The sequence below is a fragment of the Quercus robur genome, chromosome 5 (genome assembly GCF_932294415.1).
Source record: "Quercus robur chromosome 5, dhQueRobu3.1, whole genome shotgun sequence".
NCBI lineage: Eukaryota > Viridiplantae > Streptophyta > Magnoliopsida > Fagales > Fagaceae > Quercus > Quercus robur.
The window spans coordinates 20,011-38,841 of NC_065538.1; the positions used below are offsets into that span (position 1 = coordinate 20,011).

General features: G+C 34.3%; 1 long non-coding RNA gene across 1 annotated transcript; it reads left to right on the forward strand.

The window, feature by feature from the left end:
• Positions 1-505: 505 nt before the first annotated feature.
• Positions 506-3,976, forward strand: LOC126724730 (uncharacterized). The gene is made up of 3 exons (XR_007655101.1): positions 506-921; positions 1,906-1,992; positions 3,760-3,976. It is a non-coding gene; the product is annotated as an uncharacterized LOC126724730 (long non-coding RNA).
• Positions 3,977-18,831: the final 14,855 nt, after the last annotated feature.

An 18,831-nucleotide genomic window follows, 5' to 3' on the forward strand; every position in this document is an offset into this window, starting at 1 on the left:
ATTATTTTTCTTCAAAATGGACCATCGCATATGTTGAATTGTAATCTTAAAAATAAAATGTTTATTATTTATTTATATGTGTATATATATATTAATGAATTAATGTTAGAGAAAAATTAAGTACTTTTTAAATTTATTCACTTAATTAGTTAAAACTACTATTTTTTTTAATCATAATTATAATAAGAAAAAAAAAACTAAATTCAGTGAATAACAAAGCTAAATCATAATTATCAAGTAGTAGTGGTAATATATATATATATATATATATATAATATTATAATGTTTTTGAGAAGTAGTATTACAACATACGCTTAACCAAAAAAAAAAAAAAAGTGTAATGTCCAGTGTTGCAAATAAGACAAAAACTAAAAGTAAAGGCTTAAAAAATATCAAAATTACGTGGCTCTTATTCATTCTATATTAAAAACTCAAAAACAAAGGTGTGGCTCTCATTCATTTGTTGTGTACACAAATAGGACTAGCAGACTAGTAAAGTAGTGAAGCACACACTTTGTAAACTGAAAGTAGAAGTTCAGCTTTTTCTTTTGAGTAGTGAATAGCACGTAGTGAAATTTTTTGATTTCATTTTGCGCGGTGACCAATTTTTAGGCGGGCTCTAAATTTTTTAGGTTTTTTTTTTTTTTTTTTTTCATTATTTTTTATTCGATAAAATTCTAGTACTGTTGCTTAAGTTTCTCTCTTATGATTTTTCCATGTGGCTACTTAATTTTAAAAATACACTTTTATTCATGAGAAAAAAGCCACGTAATAAAATCTTAAGTGAAGAATATGAGGAATAACATCTAAGAATTGTAGCTAAGTTTTACCCTTCTTTGTTTGTGTGAACAAACCACTGTTACTCTCTCTTTCTCCTCCCATAGACAGACCCACGCCTCTCAGCCTCTCCCAAAAAGACTGGTAAGCTCTCTCTCTCATCGATCCTCTCTCTGCAAAAGTTTATAAAGTTAAATATCAGATCTGATTTTCTGTGTGTGCCGTTTTAAAGTATGGATTTTGGGATTATTTTTGAAGTCTTTGCATAATATTAGCAATAAATGCCTTCTGATTGATTGCCCAACAATTTTTGTAAATGAATAGTAATTATTTGCTCTATGGATCCATAATATTTTGTAGTGTTGTATACGTGTATGTGTTTAATATATTGAGTTATCATGAATTAGCAAAAACCTTGGTATTTGGAGATTGTATTGTACGCTTTTTAAAAAAAAATAAAAATCTATATAATAGTTTGTTCTTATTTATTTATAAGGTGTTTGGATATATAATTTCACTAGCCGTGCACAGATTAATTAAAATTCATATCTAAAATAAGATCAATTCATTTTATTAAAACTATAAATTGTGGGAGATGAGCAAACCTATTTAAATAAATAGGTTTAATTTCTTTTCAGATTTTCCAAACTTTTAATAATACAATTTTCATGTAAATAGTAATTTAATCGTATTGGAAATTTGGCAATAGGGCTTTATGTAAATTTAAATTAACTTAATAAATTTAATCTGTTTAAAGTGTAGTGAGAGCATAAGGGGAGGGTATATAACATATGATATTATAATCCTTGCATTATTCTAGGCCTCTTTCCTGAAAGTATTGAATTGATAAGTTTGTGGTATGCACAGCTTATTTCCTTAGGCCTTGTATTGTTCACCTTTCTTATTATGTTGTTTGCACTGCTTGTTGTGGACAAGTCTTGTGGCTGTTTCATTTTAATTCATTTGTTTTTTTGATTGGTAATTTACTCGTCTTTTGAATGTTGCCTGCTTTTCAGATGAGCTCTGTGCCAATGCTGCATACATGTCTTCTGAATTTACATCTACTTTTTTTTTTTTTTTTTTTTTTTTTTTTTTCTAATTAAAAGTTTATATTTTGGTATATGGTAGGTTATAATGCTAGTGGTTCAGATTCAGATGAATTGAAGGGTGATTCTTAGCAAACCCTTTAGGCCTGTAAGTCCGAAACAATCAAATGTAAGTTGATATCCCTATTATGTTTGGCCTTATTGTACTTAATTTTTCTCATTACCTTGTACTTAATTTAGAATAGCGAGATGTTTACATGGCCTTATTGTACTTAGTTTTTCTCATTACCTTTTACTTAATTTAGAATAGCACGATGTTTATAAACATACGAAGATCATGGGTTATTCACTGTTAATTGTGATAACATGCCCTTTTGTGTTTGGTTTTGTGAGAACCTATTTTGTGCATTCACATATAATTTTGTTTTTACTTGGCAGTAAGATGCACTTATCTGAATTTGATTAGCGCATTTAATACTATAATTTAGTAAGTTGATTTACCTTTTTTTTGTTATTAGCGCACTTAATACTATAATTTAGTAAGTTGATTTACCTTTTTTTTACCCTAAAAATAGTGAAGCTTTTGTTGGTTTCTTGTAGATTCACATGTGTAGGTTTCATCTTTCTAGACTTGCTTGTTTGATTTGCCTTAGTGTAATCATTGAAGCTACTGTCTCTCTTGTTAATTTGTCCCATAGAACACACCTTGGTTAGTGTTTTATTTTCCTGCCTAAAAGCATTAGTATTGGGGCTTGTATATGGTATATGTTGCTATATTGTTTAATGGTGGTGGTGGGTTTTGTACATGTGTTAATGATGGTGGCTGGATTTTTTGTTTATTGTGTGGTTAGATTTTTGTGTTTATGGTGATGATTGGGTTTTTTGTTGAATGTTGGTGGTGGGTTATTTGTTTATTGTGATGGCTGGGTTTTTTGTTTATGGTAGTGACTGTGTTTTTGTGTTAATGGTGGTGACTGTGTTTTTTGTTTAATGGTGGTGGTGGGTTTTTTATTTATGGTGGTGGTTGAGGTTTTTTGTTTAATGTTAGTGGTGGGTTTTTTTGTTTATTGTGATGGTTGGGTTTTTTGTTTATGGAAATGGTTGAGTTTTTGTGTTAATGGTGGTGGTTGTGTTTTTTGTTTAATGGTGGTGGTGGGTTTTTTGTTTATGGTAGTGGCTGGGTTTTTGTGTTAATGGTGGTGGCTGTGCTTTTTGTTTAATGGTGGTGGTGGTTTTTGTGTTAATGGTAGTGGCTATGCTTTTTGTTTAATGGTGGTGGTTGGGTTTTTTTATTTATGGTAGTGGCTGGGTTTTTGTGTTAATGGTGGTGGCTGTGTTTTTTTGTTTAATAGTGGTGGCGGGTTTTTCGTTTATTGTGGTGGATGAGTTTTTTGTTAATTGTGATAGTTGGGTTTTTTGTTTATGGTAGTGACTGAGTTTTTGTGTTAATGGTAGTGGCTATGTTTTTTGTTTAATGGTGGTGGTGGGTTTTTTGTTTATGGTGGTGGATGTGGTTTTTGTTTAATGGTGGTGGCTAGTTTTTTTTTTTTGTTTAATATTGTTAGCTAGATTTTTTATTCGTTGTGGTGGTTGGGTTTGTGTTTATGATGGTGGTTGGGTTTTTGTTTTGGATTTCACTTTATTTGTTTTATTTTAAATTGAGATTTTTTCTGCATTCTTTTTTATTTCTCCATGGTTTGTAATGTGGGTTTAGTTTTTATTTGATGAGAATGTTGTGGGTCTTCTTTCTTTGATAGTTTGGCTTCATATGATGTTGCATTTTGAATATTTTGTCTAGTTTGTTATTAGGTATTCTGTGAACTTTTTATGCATTGTCTTACTAATAATAATATTTTTTTGTTGTAGTACATCTTATCAAAGATATAGGTTTGTAGTCTAGTTTGTTATTGATGTATTTTCCTTTATACTTGTGCAGATATGGGATTGGTGGCAAAAAGATAGCTTTTGTGGGACTACTTGAACTCAAATAATTTTTTGTAAAGTTTGGAAGCTAAGACATCATTTGTATATAAATGGTTGTAATTACTTTGTGAACATCTTTATTGCATTTTTAGATTGTATGGATGTTTTTTTTTATGGATTTGGTTAGAAATGAATGGATGTTTGTTTTTATGGATTTGGTTAGAAATGAACAGGTTAATGTAATGGCAAGTAAATGTAAAGAATATTAATACAAAAAATAAAATTGGTGACATAATTTTCGTCGCCATATTTGACTATAAGCAAAAATTAGTGACGAAATAATTCGTCACCTGATCTATTGAAATTAAAATAAAAAAAAAAAAAATCAGTGACGCAAAACTTCGTCACCTAATCTATTGAAATTGGAAAAAAAATACATTTGGTGACTAAATATTCCGTCACTGAAAATAAGGTTTAGTGACGAAAACATTAGGTGACGAAAAACTTTTGTCACCTATCATTTTTTATTGGTGACAAAAAAATTTCGTCACCTATCATTTTTTTATTGGTGATGAAACATTTTCGTCACCAATACATTCTGTGACGGAGCTTAGGTGACAAATGCTGTTTCGTCACCATTTCGTCACCATATGTATTTGGTGACGAAATAAGAACATATTGTGACGAAAAGTTTCATCACCGTAGTCCACTTTTGTTGTAGTGTGTAGGAATAGATGAAGTAGGTACAAACTTAGTAGGATGAACAACAGAAGTGGAAACACTATCAACAAACCCTAACCCCGTCTTATTAGAAGTAGGTTTTTGAACATTCAACATGTTATCCAATTTAGAAGTTGAATATCTATCAAGTTGTTCTCTAGTAACAGATAATTCGGATTCTAAACTTTTAACTTTCTCAATCAAACACATGTTCTCAATCTTAATAAAGGTTATGAGTTCATTAGCATCAAACAATTTAACCAACAGATTTTTGTTCTCTTGCTCAAGAGTGTTTATCTTTTTCAAACCTACGTCAACATTCGTGGCATCCTTGGCTGTAATCTTGTAAAGCTTGTTATAAGCCTCTTGCAAGTCAGCATTCTTAGAGAGTTCCCCAACAGAGGGGTTCTTATCAACAATTTCAGACTCACTTACTACAGCAGTAGCAGTGAAATCCATGAAATTTCCATCTTGATCACTTTCAGACTCATGATTAGAAACTTTCATCATCACTAAGGGTAATAGCCATAGTTTTTCCCTTAGATCTCAAATAAGTAGGACATTCTGACCTAAGGTGAGCATACACCTGATAATCAAAACATTGTTAACCTAGAGAATTGTTAGAGGATTGAACAACCTTATCTTTTGATTTTTTAGAATTACTTTTTTAGTTGTTTCATTCTTCTTCACATTCTTAGGGTCAGTATTGTTTCGATTTCTTACCCTTCTGTTATTGTTCCTTTAAAAGTTTTTAAAGTTCTTGGCAAGATAAGCAATCTCTGTAGAAGAGATTTCATCAATAAATCCACAATCATCTACATCATCAACAGATTTCAAAGCTATAGATTTGGATTTGCTAGTTTTGGGTAAGTCAAACTCATAGGATTGAAGAGATCCTACAAGTTCATCAACAGTTATAGTGTCAACATCCTTGCTTTTAGTTATAGCAGTGACTTTAGGTCTAAAATCCTTAGTTAAGGATCCAAGAATCTTCCTAACAATCTTAGGTTGATCATAAACTTCACCCAAATTAAAGGTTGAGTTTACTATGCCATTCAGTTTGGCATAGAACTCATCAAAGGTCTCATCTTCAGACATCCTAATGCTTTAAAACCTAGAGGTCAACTATTGTAGTTTATTAATCTTTACAGCCTTAGTGCCTTCATGCACAATTTGCAAAATATTCCCAGTAGTATAAGCAACCTCTACGTTAGAAATTCTTTTAAAATCTTCCACAGAAATAGCATTGAATATTGCATTCTTAGCCTTGCTATTAAAGCTTGCTGCTTCTTTTTGAGAAGTAGTCCATTCACTTACAGTAGTGGTAGGTCTCTCCCAACCATTTTCAATAGAGAGCCATACTCTCTCATCCTAGCCTTCCAATAAGCATAGTTATTCCTATCAAAATGTGGAGGGATCACAAGAGAGCGACCATGTTCCATGACAGTAGGGGTCAAGGATCAACTCAAGGTAAACTACCTAATCAAGAGCTAACCAGCTTTCATACCACTTGTTTATTTGTTTAGACCCCTTAAAACAAATTGTTTAACCTAATATATTAGTCAAGTGATTACTTAGGTTAATTATGAGATCTAGGTTAAACAGTGAAAGATCATATCATGCACAGCAGTGGAAAAGTAAATAATACACAGATATAATGACCTAAGAAAACCAATGAAACGAATCGTTTCAAGGTAACAACGTGGGGAGGATTTGACCGAGCTGTCCTCAAGTTAAACAAATTCACTAACAGAGAATTGAAGTTTTTACAATAAGATTTAATCCTAAATTTATTGCTACCTCTAGTAGTAACTTATTGACACGACCACGTGCAAGCTTCAAATCCACAAACTCTTCTCTCTTGGATTTGCAGCACACAAGCTCCCACACTTATGACTTTGAGATCCCACTCAAAGATTTCAGATCACCACTTGTTGATCTTGCAACAGCAACTAGATTCCACTAGCACTTAATTGTAGAACTTGTCTGGGAGATACTTGTAAGGTTAGAAGATAGAGAACCTCTTAGATCTCACAGGAGTAACTCACAAGTCTTCTAAAAGTTTTCAAAATGTAGTTAGGGTTTTCCTTTTATACTTAGAAATGTTGGACTGAAACCCTAAACATTTTTGCAGGCTTGGGCCTGATTTAAAATTCTGCATAATTTATTTTTCTGCGATTTTCGATCAGTCAAGCCTATCCTTCGATCGAGCGAGCTTCAATGAATTTCAATTCTTTTTCCTGCAGCTTGAATGTTCTTGAGACTTGACTTGAATCACCTTGAGCAATGTCTAACACTTATTCTAGACATGTTTTAGTTCTTGGTTTGCCAACATAAACAAATTAGTACTCTAAACATTTAATCTTAAATCTTTAGAACCTAACACTCCGAACCCATACTCTGGTAGTAAGACTAGTCCTTCCACGTAAGGGCACTATATTCATGGTTCCTAGACCATAAAACTAGGTAGTGACTACTTGTTTCTCAGCCCCAGTCCATTCGACCGAGACGTACTCCCCAAACCACGCTTTACGCCTACAGTGGCTACTCCACTAGGATAGAGAGTTTCATTCCAATGTGCCCTATTTATTAATCTTAATAAAAACTTGTTCAATACTTGTTTGCACACACTTTACTTGGTTCTTTTATCCCATTACCTCGGTTGGTGATAAGAGGGAAGATGAGTACGCTCCATATGGGCCAAAATCTTTCGAAGTTTATCCCACCAACTCATAACGTGTGCCATTACCTATGATGGGCTTTGAGTATGTTAATGGTTTACCACCAATCCACAAAGGTCCACTTAGGCCCTCAGTTGGAATTATGGCCCATCTAATTATAAGTGACCTACTTATCTATCTTTTAGCTCTAAGGAACCTACTCACACTTAGAGAGATCCTAGATCCCATCAAAAGATGATACCCTTTATTTCTCTTGTTTGTTCAACCATATATCTGTTGGGAAAATAGTATTAAGTGAATAAGAAATTGACGTTTAATTTGTTCACTTGAAGATGTTATTAAAAATGTTGAAAATCCTTAGCCCCACATTGGAAAGGAAAGAGATAATATATGAGTTTATATGCTCATGGGCGGGACATTAGGTTGGGCTTTGGCATATTTGGACTGGGCCCTTTTGTCCAAATAATAAATTTATTATTTTATTTTTGAGTTAATCAGTCTGTGCACAATAATTTTTCTTTGAACAATGTGTCTGTTCACTAACGTATATAAATTCATAGTCCCTCATTCATGAAAACTAACTTTTTTAGAGAAAAACTCTCCCAGAGAGAAAATATTTTTGTGCATTCTGATATCGCACAGAATCAGTAGGTTGAATGCTCCGGCTTCGATGGGCTACTGGTGACTGTGGAAGGCCTACAAAAGTGAACACGCAATCAAAAGTGGACCGGAGTAGACCGGCCAAACACCCTCCGATGGCAAAGTTAGTCTCTTACAAGAATGGAGTTCCAACTTTTTGGGAGTAAAGTATCAGAATGTTCTTACCTTCGTTTGGTTCAGACCGACCCTTTATATAGAGACCCTAGGGATGGTTATTTATCCAATAACTTCCCCAAGATTCGTGGAAGCCAATGAGTCCAGACATAACTTCCTCAACTGCTACAGAAGTTGTAACTGCTAACGGAAGTTAACTTATTCGAGGAATTCATGGCGATAATTATGGGTTTAGTAACCGTTCCAAAGTGTTGAAAGTTTCCTAAGTATTGCGTGTTCGTCCATCCATTGTACGGACGATTCGGTCGTCCCTAGACATTTGATCATCATCCATGGACGACCTCTATGGATGACCTTGTTATCGTCCATGGGAGACTTCATAGTTCATGAGTTGTATTCTGGTCCATGAATATCTTTTCTTCTCCTTAGGTTATTCCTTATCTTGTTTGCTCTCTTGGTCCTGGACGATCAACATGGACGAATTGGAGGTGAACTAATTTTTCGCTATCCCATCAACTCTTAGACGAGATGGCAAAAAGGAAAATGAGGGGCAAGGAAAAGAATGCACTATTTATAGGCCCCAGAAACAGGGTTAGTGAAACAACGCGCACCATTCAAAAATTGACACTTGGCGGTTCCTTTGGGAAACGAGATCCATGTAACAGGCCAACCACCGGCTTTGCGACACGTGGCTCAAAAAAAATTAAAACTTGATTAAAATCATATAAATATGCATTAAATCAAGACAATATCCTAGACGACCCTTTGAACAAAGGGGCAACTAATGGGATAGCAAAAAATTAGTTCACCTCCAATTCGTCCATGCGGATCGTCCAGGACCAAGAGAGCATTATTTAGACTGTTGCTTGTGTTCGTATTGTGCAAAAAAAAAAAAAAAATCTGATTGTTTTTAATTTGTGTGCCTTCTTTAATTTCTGGGCATTTATTTCGGGCTGTTTGAATTTAGTGTTTTCCATCACCCATTTTTATCACCCATAACTCAAAATTGGTGGATCCCACGGTTGTTTAGTTTGTTTGAATTTTTTTTTTCAGTTTTTGTTTCAATCACTTAATTCTCTGATTTTTGAATGATGAGTTATGGAAACTGAAAACAACTTTTAGGTATTTTTGAGTTATGAAAATAGAGTTATGATGACATTTTGATAAATACACACATATTTGAGGGACCCACAACATGTAAGTACTCAAATCGAGTTGGTCTTCTTCTTCTTCTTCTTTTTTCCTTTCACACTGGTTGGTCTTCTTCTTCTTCTTCTTCTTCTTCTTCTTTAATTCCTTTTCATTGGGTTTGGTGAGTTTGGGTATTGGGAGTTGAAGGAAAAAAAAAGAAATAAGAAGTAAAAGTTGTACCAAGTCAATTTGTGAGTCTCACAAAAAGTAAAATTTCTTGAATTATGAAAATTAAAAACATGGAAGCCACCATATATTAAATAATAATTAAAAAAAAAAACTCTTCCCCTCTCTCTTCCATTTTCTTTTTCTTTCTTCTTTTTGACTTTTTCTATCTTTAATTCACTTTCCTGGGAGCCGCCGCATATTAAATAATAATTTAAGAAAAAAACTCTCTCTTCCATTTTCTTCCTTTTTCTTTTTCTCCTTTTCTATCTTCAATTCACATTCCTTTCACTTTTCACTTGTTACATCACCATCCTAACAACTGTTTTCACACTCAATGATAACCATTCGCGCATCATTCCTTTCTTTCACATCTTTTTTACTCTCCTATGACCGAAGCTCCCAAGGCAAGGATGGTTACATTTTTGGTTCTCTCATACAACCTTGCCTCACCGTCTATCCAATTAACTAACTTTATTTTCACCATCCCTAAGGGTCTATTTGGTTGGAAGAGTGGAGAAGTAGAAGGATCGAAAATAAGGAAGTGGTAGAAAATGAGGAAGACAGAAGAAATTTAGTTTTTTCTCTTGTGTGTTTGGTTTGGATGTGAAAAAGTGGAAGGATGAAAAACTTATTTGATTGGTTAAGAAGAAAAGTAAGAAGATAGAAAATGAAGTTTGTATAAAATTACTCTCATACCCCTACATATAATATAAGAAATAATTTCATTGCAATCGTTAAAAAAAATATTTATTATCATTTAAAATTAAAAGAATAACATCTTATAAAAATTAACATATTATTAATATTATTATTTTATTTTATTTATATATAACAATTAGAGGTGCTTTCTTTGAAAAAAAAAAATGATTGCCCCCATTTGATAACACCACCGTTGATTAGAAAAAGAAAAAGGAAAAGCCAAAAAATGCAAGAGCAACCTTTTGAAACTTTGAATAAAAAGACAAGACGTTGAAAAGAAAAAGAAAAAACAACACAACGTGAACGTTACTCAATGCATAGACACACTGAAAAGGGAGCGGTAAATATGGTCTTTGGTTGGTATGGTATTTTCTCTTCAGTTTTCTCCCTAAATTGGGGAGAAAACATATTGGTGGGCCCAGGAAGAAAATACCCAGGCTCCACCAATTTTTTTTTTCTTCCCCTCTCTCCAACCAAACACCCACCAAAAATGTTTTCTCTCCTTTTTTTTTTTTTTTTTTTTTCATCCTCCCTAAAATCCACCCAACTAAACATACTCTAAGGCCTAGTTTGGTTGCGATAAAAGCAAGGGAGATAGAAAATAGGGGAAAAATGAGAAAGGATGAGTGGGAGAGTGGTTTTTTTTGGGGGGAGGCGAGGTAGGGGTGGGGTGGGGCCTGACCGTATTCATCTCGGGCCCACCAAATTTCAACCCCAAATCAGGGAGAAAATAGGGTAAGAAGAGAAAGGGCTGATGAAAATTAGCCATCTACCCATGGTCCTTCCCCCACTGTTTTAAACATTGGATTTTCTTCTTCTTTCTCCACCCCCCCCCCCCCCACTTTTTTCTCTCCTTCCCCCCTCCCCCAACCCCACCCCCACCCCCTACCCTTACCCCCACCCCAAAACTTTTTTCCTCTTTTAAGTTTAAGTTTTGGAGTGTATTTTTTTTTAGACATGGCAAAACAAGCGGGTCGGGTCAGGTTCAGATTGGGTCAATCGGGTTTACGGGTCAAAACGGGTCGCGGGTCAAACAGGTCATTTTTAAACAGGTCAATCGGTTCGCGGGTTGAGTCGGGTCGAGTTTACCCGTATTTTTCAAACAATTTTTTTTTTTTTTTGAAATAGATGCGATTTGTCAATTGTTTATGAGTTCCTTAACTGTGATTAGATTCTCACTGGTGATATTGTTACCAATCACCACTAAACACTTGATACCCAAATTTAGTGCAACTCTTGTTCCAGCTTTCTAGAAGCTAATCTTGGTATAATCTTAAATCTGTTTAAAGTAGGAAGAGAAAATGAAAGTGGCAAGTAAAGAATGACAAACTATAATGGAGTACATGACATATTAAGTAAAGAAGAATAAGTAAATTATTTATAAGAATTACACCTCAATCTCAATCTACTCAACGTTGGTAGACGTGGCAAAATGGGCGGGTCGGGTCGGGTTGGGTCAATTGGGTCGTGGGTCAAAATGGGTCATTTTCAAACAGGTCAATTGGGTTGCAGGTCAATCGGATCAGGTCAAGAAATTCTGACCCATTTTGCCATGTCTAATTTTTTTACCCTAACTTTAGTTTTTATTTTCTTTATAAAATATATATTTTTAATATAGGGTCATGAGCGTAAATTTATAAAAACAATATTTTCCATCTTCTTATTTTTCTTTTTAACCAAACTAAAGAGTTTTCCATCCCTTCAAATTTCTGCCCCCCATGGATGCAAAATACCAATTTATTCCTTTCCCCAAGTCCAACCCCTAAACAAAATTTATGTGAATTTTTTTTTTTCCATTTTTTATGTTTGGTTTGTTTTTATTTATTTATTCCAACAATAATTTTTTTATCCTGTATAAAAAAAAAATAAAAAATAAAATGTAATGTAATAGGGGTATGAGAGTGAATATATACAAAGTCTATTTTCTATCCCTCCACTTTTCCACTCTAATGAATCACAAATGAGGAAAACTAAAATCTCTTATATCTAGGAAAATTACACTCTTGCCCCTTAAACTATACCAACTTTTACACTTATCCCCTAAACTATTACTCGTGTAACACTTTGTACTCTTCCATTAATTTAGCTATTAAGTTGGATGGAAATTACAGTCACTTGACTTCTGCATACATGGCACCACATGAAAAGACCAAATTGCCTCTCACTTTTTAATTTCTTCGAACATCACAAGTCCCCTAAATCCTTCTCAATCTGTTGCTTCACACTCCCTCAGTGCTAGTCTCTCGCTTTACCCCTAAATAACCCTTAAATTGAATTTACCTTATATTTATTGTTATCGAAAAGATTGATCCAACAGGCTACTGGAGAAAAAGAATAAATAAAAAATTAAATTAAATTAAAAAAAATAAAGAAGAACAACCTAACAAAAAATGCAAACACAAAGCACCGAATCAAAACTCAATAAATAAATAAATAATCGATAGGAAAGGAAGAACCGAAAGGAGCCAGGAGAGAATAGAATAAATTAATTAATCCTTATCAGATCCACCAATTTCATTTAACCTCCACATCGACAATTCCTTTTTAAAATTCAATTTTATTGGTTGATTGGATATAACTTATAAGTAAACAATGGATACGACGTCTTCTTTGAGTTTGAGTCAGATGGAGTTCAATTACCTATTCAAGTTGTTTTCAATTTGGGGTAATTTGAGTCTTAGGTTTCTTGCGAGTGGAGAGACTAGGATTGAGGGAGTGTGAAGCGAAAGACTGAGAGGGACTAAGGGAATCTCATATGAGTAGGGGTGTCAGATGGGTGGATTTAGGGTGGGCATAATTGGATTGGGTATACAAAACTCATTTAACTAATTGCTTTTAACCCAAACCCAACCCAACCCAATTATTATGGGTAAACCCCAACCCACCCAATTACCTTATTATCCAAATTACCAAAATGCCCCTAAAGTGGAAAACTCAAATCTCACGGCTCCACCCCTTATCCTTCTCTGGTTCAAAAAAGTGAGGTTGGAAAATTTCATCAAATCTCCACACACAGACCAAAAAAAAAAAAAAAAAAAATTGCCATCATCCACTAAATAAAATAATCCAAAATCCAACAAATTTAAACCCTTCTGCTCATTTTCTACAACCCTATATCTTCCCTCTACGTTTAATTGTTAAGAAAACGCAGGAAAAACAAAACTCTAATTTTCTCAGCAACCAAACACTCCTTAAGAAATAGAAGTGGAAGTGAAAGTTAGACTCCCAGACTTAACCTCCCACCAAAAACTCTCTACACTCCTCTCCCCATTCTACAGCAAAACCCTTCTCCAAGAAAAAGTCTTCTTCAATGGCTCCGACTCCCAACTCTCCTCCAACCTCATCGTCCTCCGTCTCTGCTTCATCACCACCACCACCACCACTGCCAACCACTGTGTCCTCTCCCTCAAGGCCAAACCCGTAATTTCACAAGGAATAAGCCATGCCCAGGAGCTGGAAGAACCCAGGGGCCCCACTCTTGGTTGCACTTGCATAGCTGAGCCATGGCAGCTCTTGTTAATCACTAACTCCACCATTGTTGAGAGAGTGAAGCTAGAGTTTGGGGTTTTTGGGTTGGTTTGCTTAGGTGAGTTTAGGAATCTGAATACATAATTGGAGGCTGAGAAAATGAAGGAAAATTTTAAAATTTGAAAACCTAGTGAAATGATTAGAGATGCTGAAAGAGGGGTAGGGCTGGGTTTTTTATTTTTATTTTGGATGGGAAGGGCTGGGTTGAATTTGGGTTAATTGTTTTTGGGCTAAATGGGCCTCAATGGGTTTTTAGTTAAAACCCAATAATTACTAGCTTAATTGGGTTGATACCCATTTAACCCAAATAATAATTGGGTGGGTTTGGGTTCAATTAGAGCTGGTGGGTTTGGACAGGCAAATAGGTTTGGACTTATTTTGCCACTCCTATATATGAGGGACCTTATCTAAAAATGTGAGGGACTTGTAAGGCCGTGATGTTTGACGAATAAAAGAAGGGATAATTTGGTCTTTTCCTATGGGGGTATTCAAAAGTCAAGTGATTGTAATTTCCATCCAAATTGATAGCTAAATAATTTGTTGGGTGCAAAGTGTTACACTTAGGATCTGTTTAGGATCCACTTATTTTGCTGAAATTGAAAACTTTTTGCTGAAAATGCTGTAGATAAAGGTAAAAGGTAGCTAAAATAGTACAGTGGGACCTATGAATTGTATCAAAAAGTGCAGTGGGGCCCTTAAATAGAACAAAAATAAGCTGAATAGTAAAATAAGTTGGCAAAAAATAAGCTATCCAAACGCACATTTAATAATTTAGGGGGTAAGTGTAAAATTAGGTATAGTTTATGAGGGTAAAATGTAATTTTCCCCTTATACCCCCACTTTTACATCACCTTCCCATTTTCGATCTCCCCACTTTGCCACCCCCCAACCAAATAAAGCCTAAGTGTGTTTTTGGTTAAGGATAAAAAAATGAGGAGGGGCAAATATGGGAGGATTTTCGGTGAGGGGGTTGTTTGTTTAGGAAGTGAAAAAGGGAGAGAAAATGATGATACCTATATGTTTTCTTCTCAGACCCACCATTTTCTTGTCTCACGAAGATAAAACTTTGTTGGGATAATTGTTACCCACATATGGTTAGGCCCATTTTAATAGTGCCTACTCGTGATTTGAAAGTGTCACTTAACCTACCTAAAGAAGCCTCTGTTAGACAACCGTAACCAACTTCATCACTTTCACTGTTAAAAAAAAAAAAAATGCTAAAATTGTATTTTCAATCACTTTTTATGTCTTGCTCCTCCATACCCTACTTTGGATCCAGAACTCCAAGAAAACCCAACTATCCTAAAAACCCCCAAGATCAAAATTCACAAATCTCATAGTCCAACCCCAAAGAAAGAAATAGAGAAACAAGTCAACAATGATAGATTACTAATGTTAGGTTCTAATGATTTAGGATTAAATGTTTAGAATTTCAACTTGAATGTGTTGGCAAACCGAGAAAAAAAATATGTCTAGGATAGATGTTAGACATTGCTCTAAGCTGTACAGGTCAAAACTCAAGAATGTACAAGCTGTAGGAAAAATGATTAATTTTTTGTGAAGCTCGACTGATTGAAGGATGAGGCTTAATTAATCGAGAGTCGTAGAAAAATAATTTCTGCAGAATTTTTAAACAGGCCCAAGCCCGCGAAAACGTTTAGGGTTTTAGTCTAACACTCCTAAGTATAAAAGGAAAACCCTAGCCATGTTTTGAAGACTCTTGGAAGACTTGTGAGTTACTTCTGTGAGATCTGAGAGGTTTCTGTGCCTTCTAACTCTATAAGCATCTACCAGAAAAAGATCTACAATCAAGTGCTGGTGGAATCGAGTTGTTGTATAGATCAACAAGCCATGATCTGAAACCTTTGAGTGAGATCTCAAAGTCACAAGTGTGGGTGCTTATGTGCTGCAAATCCAAGAAAAAAGGAGTCTATGGATTCGGAGCTTGCACATGGTCGTGTTAGTGAGTTACTATTGGAGGTAGCAATTGATTTAGGATTAAATCTGATTGTAAAAACTTCGATTCTCTATAGTGGATTTGTTTTACAATGAGGATAGTTAGGTCAAATCCTCCCCAGGTTTTTACCTTAAAACTGTTGGTTTCATTGGTTTTCTTAGGTTATCATATCGTGATGTTATTTATTTTCCGCTGCTTTGCATGATATGATTTATTTTGTTTAACCTAGATCTAAATAATTAACAAAAGTAACCACTTGGTTAATATATTAGGTTAAACAATCTGCTCTAAAGGGTCTAAACAAACAAACAACTAACAAAGTGTCGTTCTTATTGTAAATCTTCAAAGGTGTTGAAAGAGCCAAAAAAATCAAAGGTGTAGTTGACCTCAAAGGGAATGGCTTTGGCGTTTAAACTTTTTGTCTCTATTCCTTCTTTTCTTTCTCGATTTGGGGTTTTTATTCCCACAATGACAAACCAATTTTATACACTTTTTAGGAGCCCCAAACCTTATTATTTTATTTCTGAATTTAATGGATTTGTAGGTTTAATATTTTTGGGTTTAATGGATTGATAGGTTCAAATTTTTTGGGTTTACTAGATTTGTGGGTTCCAATTTTCTAGATTGGTTAGAATTTCCCTTTGGCTTGATGGTTTTTAGATTTTCCTTGATGAGGTTGGGATTTGCTTTGATATGGTCGAAATCTTGTAATTGATGGAGAAGTTGCTAAAGCCACTACTAAACTAGAAATAGAACAAGCTTAACCAAAAAAATTTGAATCAACCTAGAAAATTGGTTCTTATTTCTCTCTTTCTACCATTGGGTTATTCAAACATGAATGCACCTGTTAGATATGAGATTGGCCACCCGAAGTATATCTTCTTGCTTGCATTTAGTAGAGGGAACTAATTCTTATGTTGATCAAAAAAGATTCTAGTCACAATATGGGATTTAGGTTTAAAGATTTGATTTCTAAGTTAGTGAGAGAAGGAATTTGATAATATGTTGCTTAGATTAGGTGTTTATTGTGTCTTATATACTAAAGGTTTTTTTTTTTTTCCTTACTACAAAGGGAGAGGTGGGTTATTGTTGTCTAACGAAACCAACCTCAAGTGGGTTAAGTGATATTTTTCAAATTATGGGTAAACGTTATTAAAATGGGCCTAATCAAAAGTGGGTAAACTGCAATTAGCCCAACTTTGTTTTACTATTTCCTTTACATTTTTTTTCATGTGGAGTGTGTGTATATGTGTTTATTTTGATTTTTTGTGGTTGATTTCCTCTTGAGTTTGTTGTTGGTTGGGTTAGGGTTTAGATGTTTGCCTCATGGCTATGTGTGAACCCATTTCCAAGACCAAAAATTGATGTCATCTTTGATATGTGGTTTGGGGCTCGTGTAGGGTTAGGCCCATTTTGTCACACAAACCTGAGGATCTACCAAATGGTATGTAGGGATATTTTGAATTTTGTTATTTTTTATCTCGTCAACGTACACATTTATATAAAAACAAACAAACAAACACACACACGTATTTTTGATTTCATTAACGAACACGTTTTTATCTCAATTCCATTGATATATAAATTTATATATCTTTGCTTGCATTAAAATACTTATACCTATGTGTTTACAGATTTTTGTCAATATATATGTTGTTGAATGTTTATATTTCCATCAATATGTATGTTGTTGAGTGTTTATATATGGATATGTATGTTTATGTGTTTATATTCTAGCCAATATAATTGTTTGTATGTTTATGTTTCTTCGATATTTGTTTATGTACTTATTTACGTGTTGTCATTTCTTTATGCAAAAACGGATATGCACATACACGCACTCACATATAGATATATGTATATGCAATATATATGTTGTTGGGTGTCTATATTTCCATCAATATGTATGTTGTTGAGTGTTTATATATGGATATGAATGTTTATGTGTATGTATGTATATATATATATGGATAGGCGTAAATGCACTTTTAGTCCTTACATTTTGCATCTTTTCCGTTTTGGTCCCTATGTTTTCATTTCACCACTTTTAGTCCCTAAATTAATTAACGCATTCCATTTTGGTCCTTATCGTTACTCACTTAACAGAAATTGTTGATGTGACAAATGGAGTGCACTGTTGACACATTAAATACTGATGTGGCCAATAAAGTAATATTAAAAAAATTATTTGGCATTTAAAAATGCCACGTCATCATTTAAAAAAAAATTGAGAGCATCATTTTAATTTTTTTTTAAAAAGTCATCTCACATAATGTTTGAACAAAAAAATTAAACTAAAAACAAACATTAAAATCTAATAACTAAATAATAACAAATCATTAGCTTTCATTATTTTTCGGGAAGAACACTTCTGTTCTTTCTTCCCCAAATCCAGAACATGAAAAGTCAAAGGTACCTCTCTCTCATTTTCAAAGAGAGTGGTTTGAGATCTAATTGGATAGGGGATATAAAGTGAGATTGGGTCACTGCTAGGAATTCATTTAGGTTTTGGCCTTGAGGGTTTGAACCATTGAGAACATTAGCTTGGGGTTTCGGTCTAAGAGGATGGGTTAGAGAGAAAAAGGTGTGGAGAGATGGCGAAAGACCAAGTTGGTTCAAAGAGAAGTCATCATCGAGTGGTGGATGTGAGTGACGAAGTGCTGGTTTTCTTCTCCAAAGACACAGATCTGGGAACAGAGGTGGAGTGCAGGTTCAATCTCTCTCTTTCACTCAGCTCAAAATGACCGAGACCCACGAACTCAACCATTAACAACAGGGTGGCACACACCAACACCACCACCAATGGTGGCCGTCGTTATCACTCTCCCTTCCTCTTTTTTTTTCTTTTACATTACTCTATTTATTTTAATTTCATTTGTCTTTTTTGTTTTGGGTATGGCCGAGACTCTTTTTTTTTTGGTTTGGTTTGTTAATTAGGTTTGGTTGCAAGAAGCTGATGAATGTGTGTAAATTCTGATTGCTTTCAAAATGGGTGTAAATTCGGACGAATGTGTGTACTGTGGAAGTGTTTGTGTTTTGAATTTTGAATTGTAAATATGTAGGCTTTGGTGTGTGTGGATATGCATGTTTGGGTTTACATGTTCTATGTGTTTCCTTGCTGGATTTATAGATTTGATTTGCTGGAGGTTTCAAGTTTGTGTGTGTTCTTGTGTTATGGAGGTTATTGTATTTGTGATCTTGTATTCCAGTTGTGTTTTGAGTTTGTATTCTTAAGATTAAAATTTCTAGGTTGTGTTCATGTTTAAGATGTAATTAGATCTGAATTCATGTTGGGGTCATCTCCGGCGGGATCGGTCCAGCAAGAGCGTTGTTGGAGAGATCTAGGTAAACGAGATAAGGCAACCAG